At 42.9% G+C, this 14,600-nt stretch overlaps 1 protein-coding gene across 7 annotated transcripts in view; it reads right to left on the bottom strand.

The window, feature by feature from the left end:
* Window positions 1-14,600, bottom strand: part of PPP6R3 (protein phosphatase 6 regulatory subunit 3) — a 125,207-nt gene that overhangs the window by 87,725 nt on the left and 22,882 nt on the right. Inside the window, exon 1 of one of the 7 annotated variants that reach the window (XM_044943792.2) lies at window positions 13,819-13,867. The exons of the other annotated variants lie outside the window; for them this stretch is intronic. The gene's annotated coding sequence lies outside the window, so the exon portion shown is untranslated. Of the gene's footprint in view, window positions 1-13,818; window positions 13,868-14,600 lie in introns of those variants that run through there. 7 annotated transcript variants of the gene reach the window in all.

Raw genomic sequence — 14,600 nt, 5'->3', positions numbered from 1 at the left:
AAAACAGAGGGACCTTGTGAACTGCAGAAAGAATACAGAGTGAGGCCCACTCATCTGCCCACCCTACCCCCTCCAGACTCTCCTACCGGGCCCTGCCATTTCCAGCTAGGAGGAAGAATGCTAATGACTTTCAATCACTGACCTCAAGAAGCAAAGGCCTGAAAATCCTGACATTGGGGACTTCCCAACCAAAGGAACTCAACCAGTCACTCTGATGAACGGTTCCCAGCCAATGAGCCCTACCCACGAATGGAGTCGCCAATCAGCCACCCTTACTTTCATCTTTAAGTTTTCACCGTAAACCTGCAGAACAGTTGCAAGGGCAGAACAAGAAACTCCCACAGAGCCTTCCCCTAGATTCACAACTAATCACTGTATCACTTTTGCTTTCTCCCATCCCAAACACTTGAGTTTCTACAGCCATCATGTCCTTTACCTTTAAATAGTTCACCAGGTATTTCCTAAGATCAAGGAGACTCTCTTATACAACCACAGTACTTATGTCCAAATCAGGAATTTAACACATTAACAGTCCCATATAGACTATATAGTTCACATTCCAATTCTGCCAACTGTTCTACGATGTCCCTGATGGCAAGCCCCCTTCACCTCAATTCAGGCTCACGAATCACACTTGACATTGTGTCTCCATCTAAAACAGTTCTTCAGCAATTCTCTGTCTTTCATGGCATCTCTGAAGAACCCAGGAAAGTATGAATTTCTGGCAGTAACACCACCCAAGTGGTAAGTGAGGTTTGTTTCTCCTAGAGTATCACATAAGTAGTAAGATGGTATCAATGTGTCCCATTATTGGGATTTTGATCATTTAGTGAAAATGATATTTGTCTTATTTCTTCACTGTAAAATAACCATTTTCCCCTCAGTAATTAACTAGTAAATAATCTGTATGGAGATAAAGTTTGAGATTACATTCTTAAAACATTCCCCCAATAGTTTTAGTAACCTCTGGCAATTCTTGTCTGAATCAACTGTTATTGACAGTTATAAAATTATGTTTATTTTGTAAATCTACTGTTCCTTCTACACTTATCAGCTGACATTATAACTAAAGTATATTGCCTTCTCCCCACTCATTCTTTAATTCATTAGTAGTATGGACTCATGGATTCTTAATTTATCATTATCACCATTCATTCTGATGCTCAAGTTATCCCAGATCTGGCCAAGGGGAACCCCTTCAAGCAGAGGAATGTGTACTTTTCATGTTTTTTGAATATTCCTTTATTTCCTTGCATAACAACATGTTCCAGATTAAACTTTTACATTTTCTGCCCCAGCTCTGAAATCACCCATTTCTCCAAGGACTCCTCGTTCCTTATAGTGGAAGATGTGATTTAGAAATGAAGATCTGGGAAATTATGTTCATAGACAGTGAACAAAGCTGAGAAATAATGGAACTGTCATATGAATTCAACTTTGTGTGTTGTGTAACTTTTAAATATGAATGAAAAACACAGGTTCTGATAACATCTCAGGAAAACCTGTATCATGAAACATAGAGAACAAAACAGAAAGAAAAATGCAGGATGGAGGAAAGACTACACAAGGAAAAAAGTACCTTAAAAATTATCTGACATCCTCAGGAAGATAAACGTGTACGTGTGTGTGTGTGTGTGTGTGTGTGTGGGTGTGTGTAATCAGCAGACCAATACATAAGGAAAATTATTTCCAACCCAGAAGTCCATCCCCAGCCAAACTACCAATAAAGAACACACAGAAAGTCTCAGAAGATTTACCTCCCAGCCATTCTCACAGAAAACTGCGAGAGACTACGCTCCACTAAACAAGAGGGAGAACACAAAGGCGACAACAGAGAAACAGGCTATGAAGAAGAGAGGCGAGAACTCCCAGGGTCCCCGCAGGGAGAGCAAGCAGCCCAGTCTGGAGCAGGTAAAATTTCTTCAAACGATTAAGCTGATGGAATACCTGAATACGTAACTGGCTGAAAGTTTGAGGCTAAACTAGTGATTGATACATTAAAGAAAAAAAAAAGGCAACATTTCCTAGGAAAACCAGAAGCTGTTTACAAAAAGTATTTGTAATGTACCACTTGACACTATAAACAGCATCCCAAGTAATAACAGATAAATACTGATTTAACCAAAATCGCAACAGAACTATACTGGAGAGACAGGGACAAGGGTGCAGTGTGGGGGGTGGGGGGCAGCAAATCCTTATCTGCCCTATCTTTTCACAGCAGGAAATCAACTTAAAACTAAACTAAAAAGAAAAAAAATCAGCAAGCATGCATACAAGTATGAACTCTTCCAAAATGCTCTTCAGACATATGGAGGTAAATATGTATTTTTTTTTTAAATGGGCTAAAAGAGTTCTAAGTAATATAGTTACCTTCAGGGTAAGAGGGAAAAGAGGGAGGGGTGCCTAGCAAATGCTGTCATCTATCCAACCTCCTAAAACTGGTTCACCCTTAACTGGAGGTATGCAAAATTGACCCCAAAAGAATTTTTTTCAAATACATTTTAAGAAGAATATTAGACTGGGAGAGAGCATTAAATGTTGAGACCAGAGAAGTGTAACATCAACTACTCACTAGTTGTGTGACCTAAAACAAGTCGCCTGACCTGAGGATCCATTTCTTCATTTACAAAATAAAGGAGCTGGGCTAAATTAACTCTAAACTTCCTTCCTGTTTCAACAAATTTATAAATCTAATATAAAAATAATCAAAATTTTAAATATGGTGCTGGTGGCCATGGACAGCAGCAAATTAAATTACAGCAAGAATGAAGCAAGACTTGGTGAAATAATAAATGGAGAGAAGTAAAATGGGGGAAAAAACTTCTGCTTTAAGCCTGTGGGTACCAAGATGGTGCTGATGGTGAAGGTGAAATGAGAATAGCACTGTTTGATTAACGAAGACAAAAAGAGTTCCCAACCCTGGCAAGGACAAAAATGAGAAAAGGACACAGCTCCAGAACAGTGGGACCAACTGCACAGTCATAGAAACTAGAGGAGGAAAATGGAGATTTGCTACTCAAGAATCATTTGATGCCTTAGTCCTCCTGGGTTGTAACAGAATACCATACATTCATAACTTACAAACAACAGAACTCTACTTCACGCTTCTTGAGACTGGGCAGTCCATTGTCTGGTGACTGCTGGGTCCTCATACAGCAGGAACGGGTGAGGGAACCCTCGGGGATCACCAAGCCCATTCATTAAGGCTGCACTCTCATGGCCTCATCGCCCCAAGGCCTCACTCCCCCAAACCGTCACACTGAGGATTGGGTTTCAACATATGAATCTTGGAGTGGGGACACAAACATTCAGGCTTAACAACTGGAAGCATTAGATTATTCTCTCAGAGGAAATGGATCCAGAGGCGCCCCTCAAAAAAGGGAAAACAAGATTTTTTTTAAGATAATATACTTCTACTTTTATATTTCTTCTTGCCAATCATTCCTTAATTTCCTCAACAGCCATACAATATAACCCTATCAAAAAGGGTCTCCTCTTTCCAATACTAATCAGTATGATCAAGGCCAATGAAGAGAATGTAAGAACATAATTATAAAAATATCAGTCAAGAATGAGGGCTGGGTTTAGCCTAAAACAGCAAAGGAACAGATTCTCAACTAAAGAGCAACTAAATATGTACCTGCTTAGTCACAGAACTTGAGAACAGCAAGAGTGAATGTCTACCCTTACAAACCCTTTGTGCCAGCATTATACGTGTGCTTCTCAATCCTCTTAGGTATTATTCCTATTTTGTAGTTGAGAATAAGAAAGGACGTACTCCAAAAGAACACTGAAATTTTTTTTTTAATTCACTTTGGGGGAAAAAAGGAATAATAACCTCTCTGTATGCTCTTACATGAATTTTTAATATAAATTCCCTGATATTCTTCAAAGATGCAAATTCACAAGCGGAAACTACAGCTATTACATAACAGGCAGGAAAGTATGTTCTCCTTGTATCACATATCATACACAAACAACTAAAAACAACCTCTCGGTTACAAACAGGTGAAACAGCCTAGAGCCCAGTGGGCACACAGAAGCAAGCAACTTCTGTCACCAGCAAGTCCCGAGACAGGCCAGCTTGATCGTTCCTGAGACAGGCCAGCTCAATCGTTCCTGAGACAGGCCAACTCAATCGTTCCCGAGGCAGGCCAGCTCGATCGTTCCCGAGACAGGCCAGCTCAATCGTTCCCATGCGGATTTTAATAATCCTTTTTCTGCAAGCTGCTCACACGTGTTCCCCAAATACCCAAGTCTAAAAAGATGCAAGATAGTGAGATGGTAAGACAATCCATCTCTATAAAGTTTTAGAGATAAAATGTTGATAAAATTCAACATTTTATCCTCAATGCCTAGCATACAGAAAATAAATTAACACCCCCCCCATTCTGACCACAAAAATCATCAAAAACGAGCACACAAACACTCGTAATTGAGAGAAACAACCTAAATAAGTAACATCCTTTGATAACTTCAGAGGCATCTTTTTATATATATATACACACACACATATATATAATATATATTATATATACAATAACTGTGTATATGTATTATACATATATGCACACACACATATATGTAACTATCAGCTAATTTCAGAAATACCAATTTAATACAAGCTGTGGCAAAAATACAGGCTTTGAAACCAGTAATCAAAAATATCTGTACCAAGAATACAAAAAGACTACTTTTTAAAGTATAAACACCCAAGGTAAATCCATACTACCACCTTTCAAAAGCAAAATCATGAATGTAAAGTACTTTAAGTAAAAACGTTGGCCCCTAATCGGATTACATCATCGTCTGGCTATGCACCCTAATGGACACTCAAATCACTGCCATTGTGCATAAAGCCAATCCAACCCAAGTTGCTATTAAAATGGAGCCAAATCATAAATTAGTAAATTAGCATCCGAAGTAAAGCCCAGAAAACAAACTCTGCCTGTGACAATGTCAGCGTGCAGAGGCAGAGCAACGGGTACAAAAGAACACAGGGTTTCGACCACCAAAGCCGTGCTTAGCTGGCTCACCCACAGTTACACACCGCGCTTAATTTGACGTAAAAGCTGAAACTTCCATAATCCACAGTACAAGAACAAGAAAGGCATCAACCTGCTACAGGACACCTTGGTAACCAGGCGATTAGTATGTGAAACCCAAGTACAGAGGCTGGAAAACATGCTAAGCGACATGAAGGTGAATGAGCGTATTCACTGAAAACTCAACCCAGGAACGGGATTTTCAACTAGCAAACCAAGATATCTAAGAGACGAGAAAGGACAATCCCTTCAAATAGGCCCTTGGTTACTGCCCTCAAGAGCAGACGGGACAGGAATGGAGAAAGGCCCGAGTCACAACCACAAGCACGGCCCCAAGCTCCTCCGACTTGTAAACACAAATCTGATTCCTAACTGGCAATTCTAATCATACTCGTAACTCCTGGTGTCCAGCACCAACATTTCTAAAGTTGTAAAAAATAATAATAATTTTTTAAAGGTAAATACTCTGTACCTACACTGTCCAATACAGTAAGCCACTGGCCACACACAGTCATGAGTACCAGCAATACAACTAGTTAAGACTAATGAACTGAATTCTCAATTTAAATTTAAATAGCCCCACTGAGCACAGATAAAAGAATACTATTTTACTGGACAGCACTGTTCCAGCTCACATTAAAGCACAGAATAAAACATTGATAGTCTACAATCTTGGGTTAAGTTCACATCTACAGGCTTCAACTTTCTCAACCAAAATATGTAAAGAGGGTTCCGACTGTCTCTGTGACTAAAAACAAATTAGGGCAGCAGGTAAACGAGTTCTAATGCCTTCGCCAAGTAATTAAAGCCATACTTCCCCTCAAACGTCTGGCAGGTTACCTCCCTCTGATCAGGCAAGGGTGTCATACCACCCCTCACTCCACCAAACTTAACGGGGAAGACCACTGACTCAGATCAGTCTACTTTTGGACAAGTAATCTCACCTTTTCAAGCTTGTTTTCGTAACTGTAAGATGAGAGGATCAGACTAAACGAGTTTAAGATGCTTCAAATCCTAAACTATTACTTTTCTGTGGCTCTACGAAGAAACATAAGTGAAACCAAGATACTTCAAGAACTGAAGAAAAAGGAATCAATGAATAACCACAGTCTCACACGCAAAAGAAATTATAGTTAAACAAGATCTTAAAGCAGAGTCCCAGTGATCGAGAATTTAAAGTTACACCACATCAGTGTCCTCCGCTGGGAGACCGGCTTGGTCTATTTAGGGGTGCCCAGTTTTTCATGTTTGATTAAGTCCATATGGGACATGCTGCTTTCTCCAAAGCAGGGAGATCGGTGAAACCAGGTGAATGCAGGTGGCACGAGAACACACCGCACACAGAGGCTGCACTGTCCCTTCCCCTCACACCAAGCGCACCAAGGAAGTCTTCCTCCTCCGTCAGGCAGGCTGCAGCCATCACCACTGCTACAGGCAGGCTTCTCAGACAACATCAGACGTTTGCTTCCTCTGTCAATGATCCAAACCAAGTAAAACGATCCTCTCATGAAAGGAGGTGTGGCTATTTTTAGATGAAATAAGGAAACCAGACTGAATTCATCCATGAACCTTTAAGACATCTTTCCTGTGGTCTATAACTCAGAACACATAAAAAACAGGACCAAAAATCCTAACAGGAAACTGGAGAAGGGAATAGTGGATAATAATTTATGTGAAGTGCGTTAAAAGGCAGATCAAGAGAGAACGACAGGCTTAACACTGCTCTCCAAAGGTGTATCTTTAAAAATCTTCTGTGCCAGTAACAGACCCACTGGTATTTTTCTCAATCTTACAAAATGGTGCGAGGGACAGGCTCACAGTCAAAGTACCATTTACCGCATGGTAGAAAAAAACAAAAGCAAATGTTTTATCTGATACTGACTTTCCTTTACATTACAGGTGATTTAACCAGGGTGCCACTGATGATCATTTAGTTTTCAATTTTTCAGTTCAGTTCAGTCGCTCAGTCGTGTCCGACTCTGCGACCCCATGAATCGCAGCACGCCAGGCCTCCCTGTCCATCACCAACTCCCCGAGTTCACTCAGACTCACGTCCATCAAGTCAGTGATGCCATCCAGCCATCTCATCCTGTCGTCCCCTTCTCCTCCTGCCCCCAATCCCTCCCAGCATCAAAGTCTTTTCCAATGAGTCAACTCTTCGCATGAGGTGGCCAAAGTACTGGACTTTCAGCTTTAGCATCATTCCTTCCAAAGAAATCCCAGGGCTGACCTCCTTCAGAATGGACTGGTTGGATCTCCTTGCAGTCCAAGGGACTCTCAAGAGTCTTCTCCAACACCACAGTTCAAAAGCATCAATTCTTTGGCGCTCAGCCTTCTTCACAGTCCAACTCTCACATCCATACATGACCACAGGAAAAACCATACCCTTGACTAGACAGACCTTTGTTGGCAAAGTAATGTCTCTGCTTTTGAATATGCTATCTAGGTTGGACATAACTTTCCTTCCAAGGAGTAGTGTCTTTTACTTTCATGGCTGCAGTCACCATCTGCAGTGATTTTGGAGCCCCCCAAAATAAAGTCTGACACTGTTTCCACTGTTTCCCCATCTATTTCCCATGAAGTGATGGGACCGGATGCCATGATCTTCGTTTTCTGAATGTTGAGCTTTAAGACAACTTTTTCACTCTCCACTTTCACTTTCATCAAGAGGCTTTTTAGTTCCTCTTCACTTTCTGCCATAGGGTGGTGTCATCTGCATTATCTGAGGTCACTGATATTTCTCCCAGCAATCTTGATTCCAGCTTCTGCTTCTTCCAGTCCAGCGTTTCTCATGATGTACTCTGCATACAAGTTAAATAAGCAGGGTGACAATATACAGCCTTGACGAACTCCTTTTCCTATTTGGAACCAGTCTGTTGTTCCATGTCCAGTTCTAACTGTTGCTTCCTGACCTGCATACAGATTTCTTAAGAGGCAGGTCAGGTGGTCTGTTTCGGAATTTTCCACCTCTTTTAGAATTTTCCACAGTTTATTGTGATCCACACAGTCAAAGGCTTTGGCATAGTCAATAAAGCAGAAATAGATGTTTTTCTGGAACTCTCTTGCTTTTTCCATGATCCAGCGGATGTTGGCAATTTGATCTCTGGTTCCTCTGCCTTTTCTAAAACCAGCTTGAACATCTGGAAGTTCACGGTTCACGTATTGCTGAAGGCTGGCTTGGAGAATTTTGAGCATTACTTTACTAGCGTGGGAGATGAGTGCAATTGTGTGGTAGTTTGAGCATTCTTTGGCATTGCCTTTCTTTGGGACTGGAATGAAAACTGACCTTTTCCAGTCCTGTGGCCACTGCTGAGTTTTCCAAATTTGCTGGCATATTGAGTTCAGCACTTCCACAGCATCATCTTTCAGGATTTGAAATAGCTCAACTGGAATTCCATCACCTTCACTAGCTTTGTTTGTAGTGATGCTTTCTAAGGCCCACTTGACTTCACATTCCAGGATGTCTGGCTTTAGATGAGTGATCACACCATCGTGATTATCTGGGTCGTGAAGATCTTTTCTGTACAGTTCTTCTGTGTATTCCTGCCACCTCTTCTTAACATCTTCTGCTTCTGTTAGGTCCATACCATTTCTGTCCTTTATCAAGCCCATCTTTGCATGAAACGTTCCCTTGGTATCTCTAATTTTCTTGAAGAGATCAAAAGTACTGGAGTGGGGTGCCATTGCCTTCTCCAGAAGAGATCTCTAGTCTTTCCCATTCTGTTGTAAAATGCCAGCGTTTCCAGAAGTGGAACTGCTGGATTAAACAAGGCCCATTTCCGGTTAGGTACACAAAGCCCAAGGGCTCTCCCCGGCGGCCGTGGCTACTCCCACCAGCCCCTGCCTGGCTCCTAACACCCGTGCCAAGCATCCTCTTCTCTTGGGAGCACCGTTTTTGTCTAAGAGCCATTTATACTTCACTTTTCTCCTACTGTCTGTTTATATCCTTTGTTGTTTTTCTACTGGGCCTGTCTTCTCAGTGATTTGTAGTGGTTCTTTAAAAGTAACAGAAAAGGAGCCCTTTGTCACAGAGCATCCCCTCTTCACCTCAGTCCACTCTGGTGTCTATCTGTGCCACTCAACTGAAACTGCCTCTTCAAGTCGCCAGCGCCTCCCGATGGGGCTACTCTAAGCAAAACTCTTCTGTCCCAGTCTCAGCTTCGCTCTCAGAGCAGTCAGGAGGCTTCACTGCTAGACCCTCCTTACTGACACAGTCTCTCCTTGGCTTCTTTGAGAGCACAGCCTCCTTGTTTTCTCACTGGCCACCTCTCAGTGTCCTCTGAGGCAGAGGTTCCCACCGGGTTCAGACGGGACACGACCTCGGTAACTCTCCCGGGTTGACGACAGCGCTCAGGGTGTCCGTTTCCCCTTGTTCTAGTCACACTATCGCTGCAGCAACTCAAACAAGACTTGGGGAGAATCTTTTTCAAAGGGCTTTGTTGAATAAATGAAGCCATTTCCGCAGGTTTTTAAATATACCTCTATAAACACAGATGAGATTCAAATTTATAAAACTGATTAAGGCCATCTCTGCACCTCAAACACAGGCACCCGTTTGCCCTTGGATGTCCTGTCAGCATATTAAATTTAATCTCTCCTAAACAGGCTTTTGCTCTCTATCACACACAGATCACCTAACAAACCCTTTGTCACCACATCCGCCCCTCCCAGAAAAGGCACACCCAGCTGGGGTAGACTCCTCTTTCCCTCAACATCCAATTCACCAAAACTGTGTCAACTTCATCTTCCTTGCACCTCCCCTTCTCCAGCTTCTCTGGCCACCACCCAGAGGACAGAAACAGCTTCCTAACTTATGCCCCTGCGGCTCCTCTGCCCCTTTAAGCCACCGTTTACCTCGGTTCCTAGTCCGTGTCCCTGCCCCTCTGTGTGAGCAGTGAGGACACGGATGATAACCTGCCCTGTGGGCCACTGCAGCAGCCGTGCCAGGCTCTGGAGCACATGGAACACGGCTAGTTCAAACGCAGAAGTGTTCATGTATAAAATACAGCCGACTTCAAAGACTGAGTACAAAAAGAAGTGAAAATACCTCATTAATAATTTTGTATGACATGCTGAAATGATATTATTTTGTATTACTGGGTTAAAATACATTAAAATGAACTTTACCTGTTGCCGTTGCATGAGGCCATTAGAAAACTCATGACTACATATGCTGCTTGCTCTGTATCTCTGAGACACTGTCCTGATTCACTGAGGGCACCAGCATGCCATAATTTTAATCACATGTGACCAAAGCCTAGAAAGCACAGGCCTGGCACGGGCGGGCACCCAGATATTTGCTGAAGGTGTTATGGCCAACAATCACTATCCTTTATGCACACTCATTTAAAAACGAAACATGGAAAATTTTACCTCTTACCTGAAGTTGAACCACACTTTGAAGTACAATTTTTACAGGAAAACAACTTTACATTTTTTGTTGTTTAATTCAACAAATATTTACTGAGACCTGCTCTTCAGAGCCCACCAGAGTCACGTGTCACAACTCCCAGCTGGTGCTGTCGTGGGCTCACTGCTGCCCTTTTACGAAGGAAAACCCATAACGTGGGATCAGAGAAAGGCCTTCTTTGCTTCTCATATTTTGCATTTTTACAATAAAACATCATTTGAATTTATACAAATACATCCTTTAAAACTATTAAAAGAACACATATAAAGTGTTTTACCTACCTAGCTCCTTCTAATCAATTTCAGAACTGTTAAGAAAACAACTTTACACACACATGAATTTTAAGAAATTCTGTCTACTTCTCTAACAATCATTCTAATTATATCGTTAATTTTTAAAATTTTCCATTGTTAAATTTTCTATCAGAAGGGAAAGACAGAAACTGGGAAAGACTGGAAAATCAAGGTGGCCTAAAAAGATTTTGAGTCATCAACCCTTAAAGCATTAGTCATCACAACTCAAAAGATCATTGTGAGAGCAGGAAAGCTAGTGGACAGGACAAGGAGGAAAAGAAACAAGTAGGTGGTTATTAACATGGAAAGTCTAATAAATAACAGGTGGGTAGTGATCATCTTATAATGTACAGTAAGTCCCCCACATACAAATGAGTTCTGTTCCAAGAACACGTCTGTAAGGCCAATTTGTTTATAAGCCTAACAGAGTCAGCCCAGATACCCAACTAACACAAGCAGCTATGCAGTGCTATACTGTAATAGTGCAAAACTCTTTTCACACAAACAATACATAAAAAGCAAACAAACACAAAAAATAAAGAACATCTCTAACCTCGCAGTACAGTACCTTCAAGAGTCCAGTAGTACAGTACAACAGCTGGCACTGAGTGAACGGGCAAGAAGAGCTACTGCCCGGAGGAGGGAGGGTGGGGGACGGCAGAGCCACAGGGTCATCCGCATCAGGAGACGGAGGGTGAGCTGCGGGGGTCACTCCTGCCTGACGCACATGGCATTTGATGGCACAGGTGCTGGTTCCTTACTGAATTCAGTTCTATCTACCGTCCTGAAGAAACTACCCAGTGATGTCTGGGTAGTGGTCCCTTTCCTCGTCACAGGTGACACGGCAGCACTGGACTGCATCTGAGCGGTGGCTGCAACTCTTGGGTACCATTCTGTTCGGGGCCTATGACTCAAAAGCTCACAGCACCTCCTCAAACAAAGAAAATCTTCTTGCCATTTCCTGTGTCATAAATCTCTTCTTAGCAGTACCAGCTACACCACCGCTGCTTTGCCGCCCGCTTCCGGACATCCTGGGCTTGAGAGAGTGCACCGCTGTGCTCTACGCAGCACTGTAAGGCACGCAAAAGCACAGCCGCTTGTGGGGGAGACACGCACGGGACACTGCACACCAGACACGCGCAAACAAACGTTCGAACCTTTCACAGTTCACAGTATGAAGGTTTGCACGTAGGGACTTACCATATTTAAATGTCCAATCACTATGCTGCACACCTGAAATTAACACAACACTGTATCCCAATAACAAGTGAAAAAAAAAAGAAAACAAAACCCCTGGAGGTGCGGATTTGGAGCCCCCCACAAAGATGTGTCAGACCACCTTATGTTATGCCCCCTGACATCTGAACTACCGGAGAGGGTGGCACCCTCAGAGGGGAAGGCTTCCTCCAGTCAGCATGAGGTCTCCTACGGAGAACATGCATTCTTGATGGCCTCACACACACACAGCACATTTCAAGACACAGTATGGGACTATAATCTGAATGAATTTCTATGTGAGTCAGGCTGGAAGCCCTTTCAAAATTTCAATTTGGGTCCACAGTAAACCTCCAGCGATCAATCACAACCAAAAGAAGAAACGCCAATGAAACTACCGTACAGTTTACCACCCAAACACAGAAACTCACAACTACCTGCTTACAAGACAGAGAACTCTGAGGGGACACAAGAAAAAAATCCAGGTCTTCCACAAACAGGTGGCAAGAGGTGCAGGGGGAATTGTTTTAATTGCTAGACTTTATTTGGATCTCAATTTGAAAATATTAGAAAACTCTACATATAAAAATTACCGTATCTGAGACAGTTGAAAATTTAACCTCTGACCAGGCAGTGGATAGCACCAAGCGACTGCTCTGCAGGAGTTTTCGACAAACCATACAGGGGGAGCTAACTAAGTTACATCAGTGTCAACTCCTCTGCCTCGAAAGACACAACGACAACCCAGGACTAGGCAGAGATATTCACCATATTTATATCTCCTGAAAAATTCACATCCAGAATAAAACAAATCCTACCAAGTGTAGTATGTGAAAATTTGTCCACAAACTCTTTGACACTTTTCAGAAAAGAGAACTTCACTGTCCAAGGTGGGACAAGGTAAGTGACTCTCTTCTAACAAACAGAATATGACAAAATTAAATGCCACAAGACTTCTAAGGTCATATCATAAAAACCATAGCTTCCACTTGGTGCTATTTCTCTCTCTTTGAGGAGGAAGTCAGTCACCATGTCCTGAGGACAGGACACTGAGGCATCAGGACAAAGGCCTGCATGAAAAGGAGCTGTGGCCTCCCCACCGCAGCCAGGACTAACTTGCTGGGCATGAAAATGAGCCACCTTGGGAAGGATCCTCCAACTCCAGTCAAGACTTGGAAGGCTGATGACATCCAAGCCAAACAGCCCAGCCAAGCCACTTTCAAGTTCCTAAATCACAAAAACTATGAGATAATAAATGTTTACTGTTGTCATAAGCCACTAGGTTTAGGGGTAACTGTTATGAATCAACAGAGAGCTAACAAGATAAAACAGATAATGCAATAGAAGAAAGAGGAGATGTAAATACCACTCTTTATTGAAAGGGGAAAAAAAAAAGGCTTCCCGGGTAGCTCAGCTGGTAAAGAATCCACCTACAATGCAGGAGACCCCGGTTCAACTCCTGGGTCGGGAAGATCTGCTGGAGAAGGGATAAGCTACCCACTCCAGTATTCTTGGGCTTAGCTGATGGCTGAGATGGTAAAGAATCTGCCTGCAATGCGAGAGACCTGGGTTCGATCCCTGGGTTGGGAAAATCCCCTGGAGGAGGGCAGGGCAACCCATTCCAGTATTCTTGCCTGCAGAATTCCCCATGGAGAGGAGCCTGGCAGGCTACAGTCCACGGGGTCCCAAAGCGTCAGACACAACTGAGCAACTAAGCACAGTGCATTCATTACAAAAGGATAACTGTGGTACGGCCAGGGCGGGGGAGGACTGAGTGTGGGATCAGCCAATGCAAACTATTACACGTAAGACAGATAAACAACAGAGTCCTACTGTAGAGCACAGGGAAACATACCAACATGCTGTGATAAACCATGATGGAAAAGAATGAATGTATTTTGATTTTCCTGGCAGTTCAGTGGTTAAGACTCCACGCTCCCACTGCAGGGGGCAGAGGTTCAATACTTGTTCGTGGAACTCAGATCCCACATGCTTCACGGTGCAGCTAAAAATAAGTAAATAACTGAAATTAAAAAGGACGTGTGTGTGCATGTGTATAAAACAATCACTTTGTGGTACAGCAAATTAACACATAAATCAACAATACGTGAATAAAACTTTATAAAATAAACTAACTGACCAAAAAAGGCACAGAACGTACTTGACTTCACTAGCCCAAGTCACAGCTGCTGCAGACATCACCGCACGGCGAGGAGTGTAGGTAAAATGAAAAGGGTGAAAGACAGGAGCCACTCGAGCAGATGGAGTCAATGGACCTCGCACACGCTTGGGGGATGTCACCCGGTACCGCTGCTTCAGCAGATGCAGCCACAGGTTTCCAAAGTGGAACACATGCACACCTCTACGACCGAGCAATGTCACCTCCAGGTATATCCCCAACAACCCCACACACAATGTCAAGAGAAAAGCTCAGACACACGTGAACATACCATAGATTTACGGAAGGAACGAGACTCAGCAGAGCTAGTCAACCTGGCTAAGTATCAGGACCCTGGCTGCCCTCAGCAGATGGTGTGACTCAAAGTGGACAAAGGAGATGCCTGGGACCCAGGTACCAAGGTGGGTGTCAGACTGTGAAAACCCATTCATGGTGTACACTCTTCTGTATTTCTATCA

This window comes from Bubalus bubalis, chromosome 5 (assembly GCF_019923935.1).
Source record: "Bubalus bubalis isolate 160015118507 breed Murrah chromosome 5, NDDB_SH_1, whole genome shotgun sequence".
In the NCBI taxonomy this organism is placed as follows: domain Eukaryota; kingdom Metazoa; phylum Chordata; class Mammalia; order Artiodactyla; family Bovidae; genus Bubalus; species Bubalus bubalis.
The sequence above is the reverse complement of the archived record's forward strand: the minus strand, read 5'-3'. Positions and strand labels throughout refer to the sequence as shown.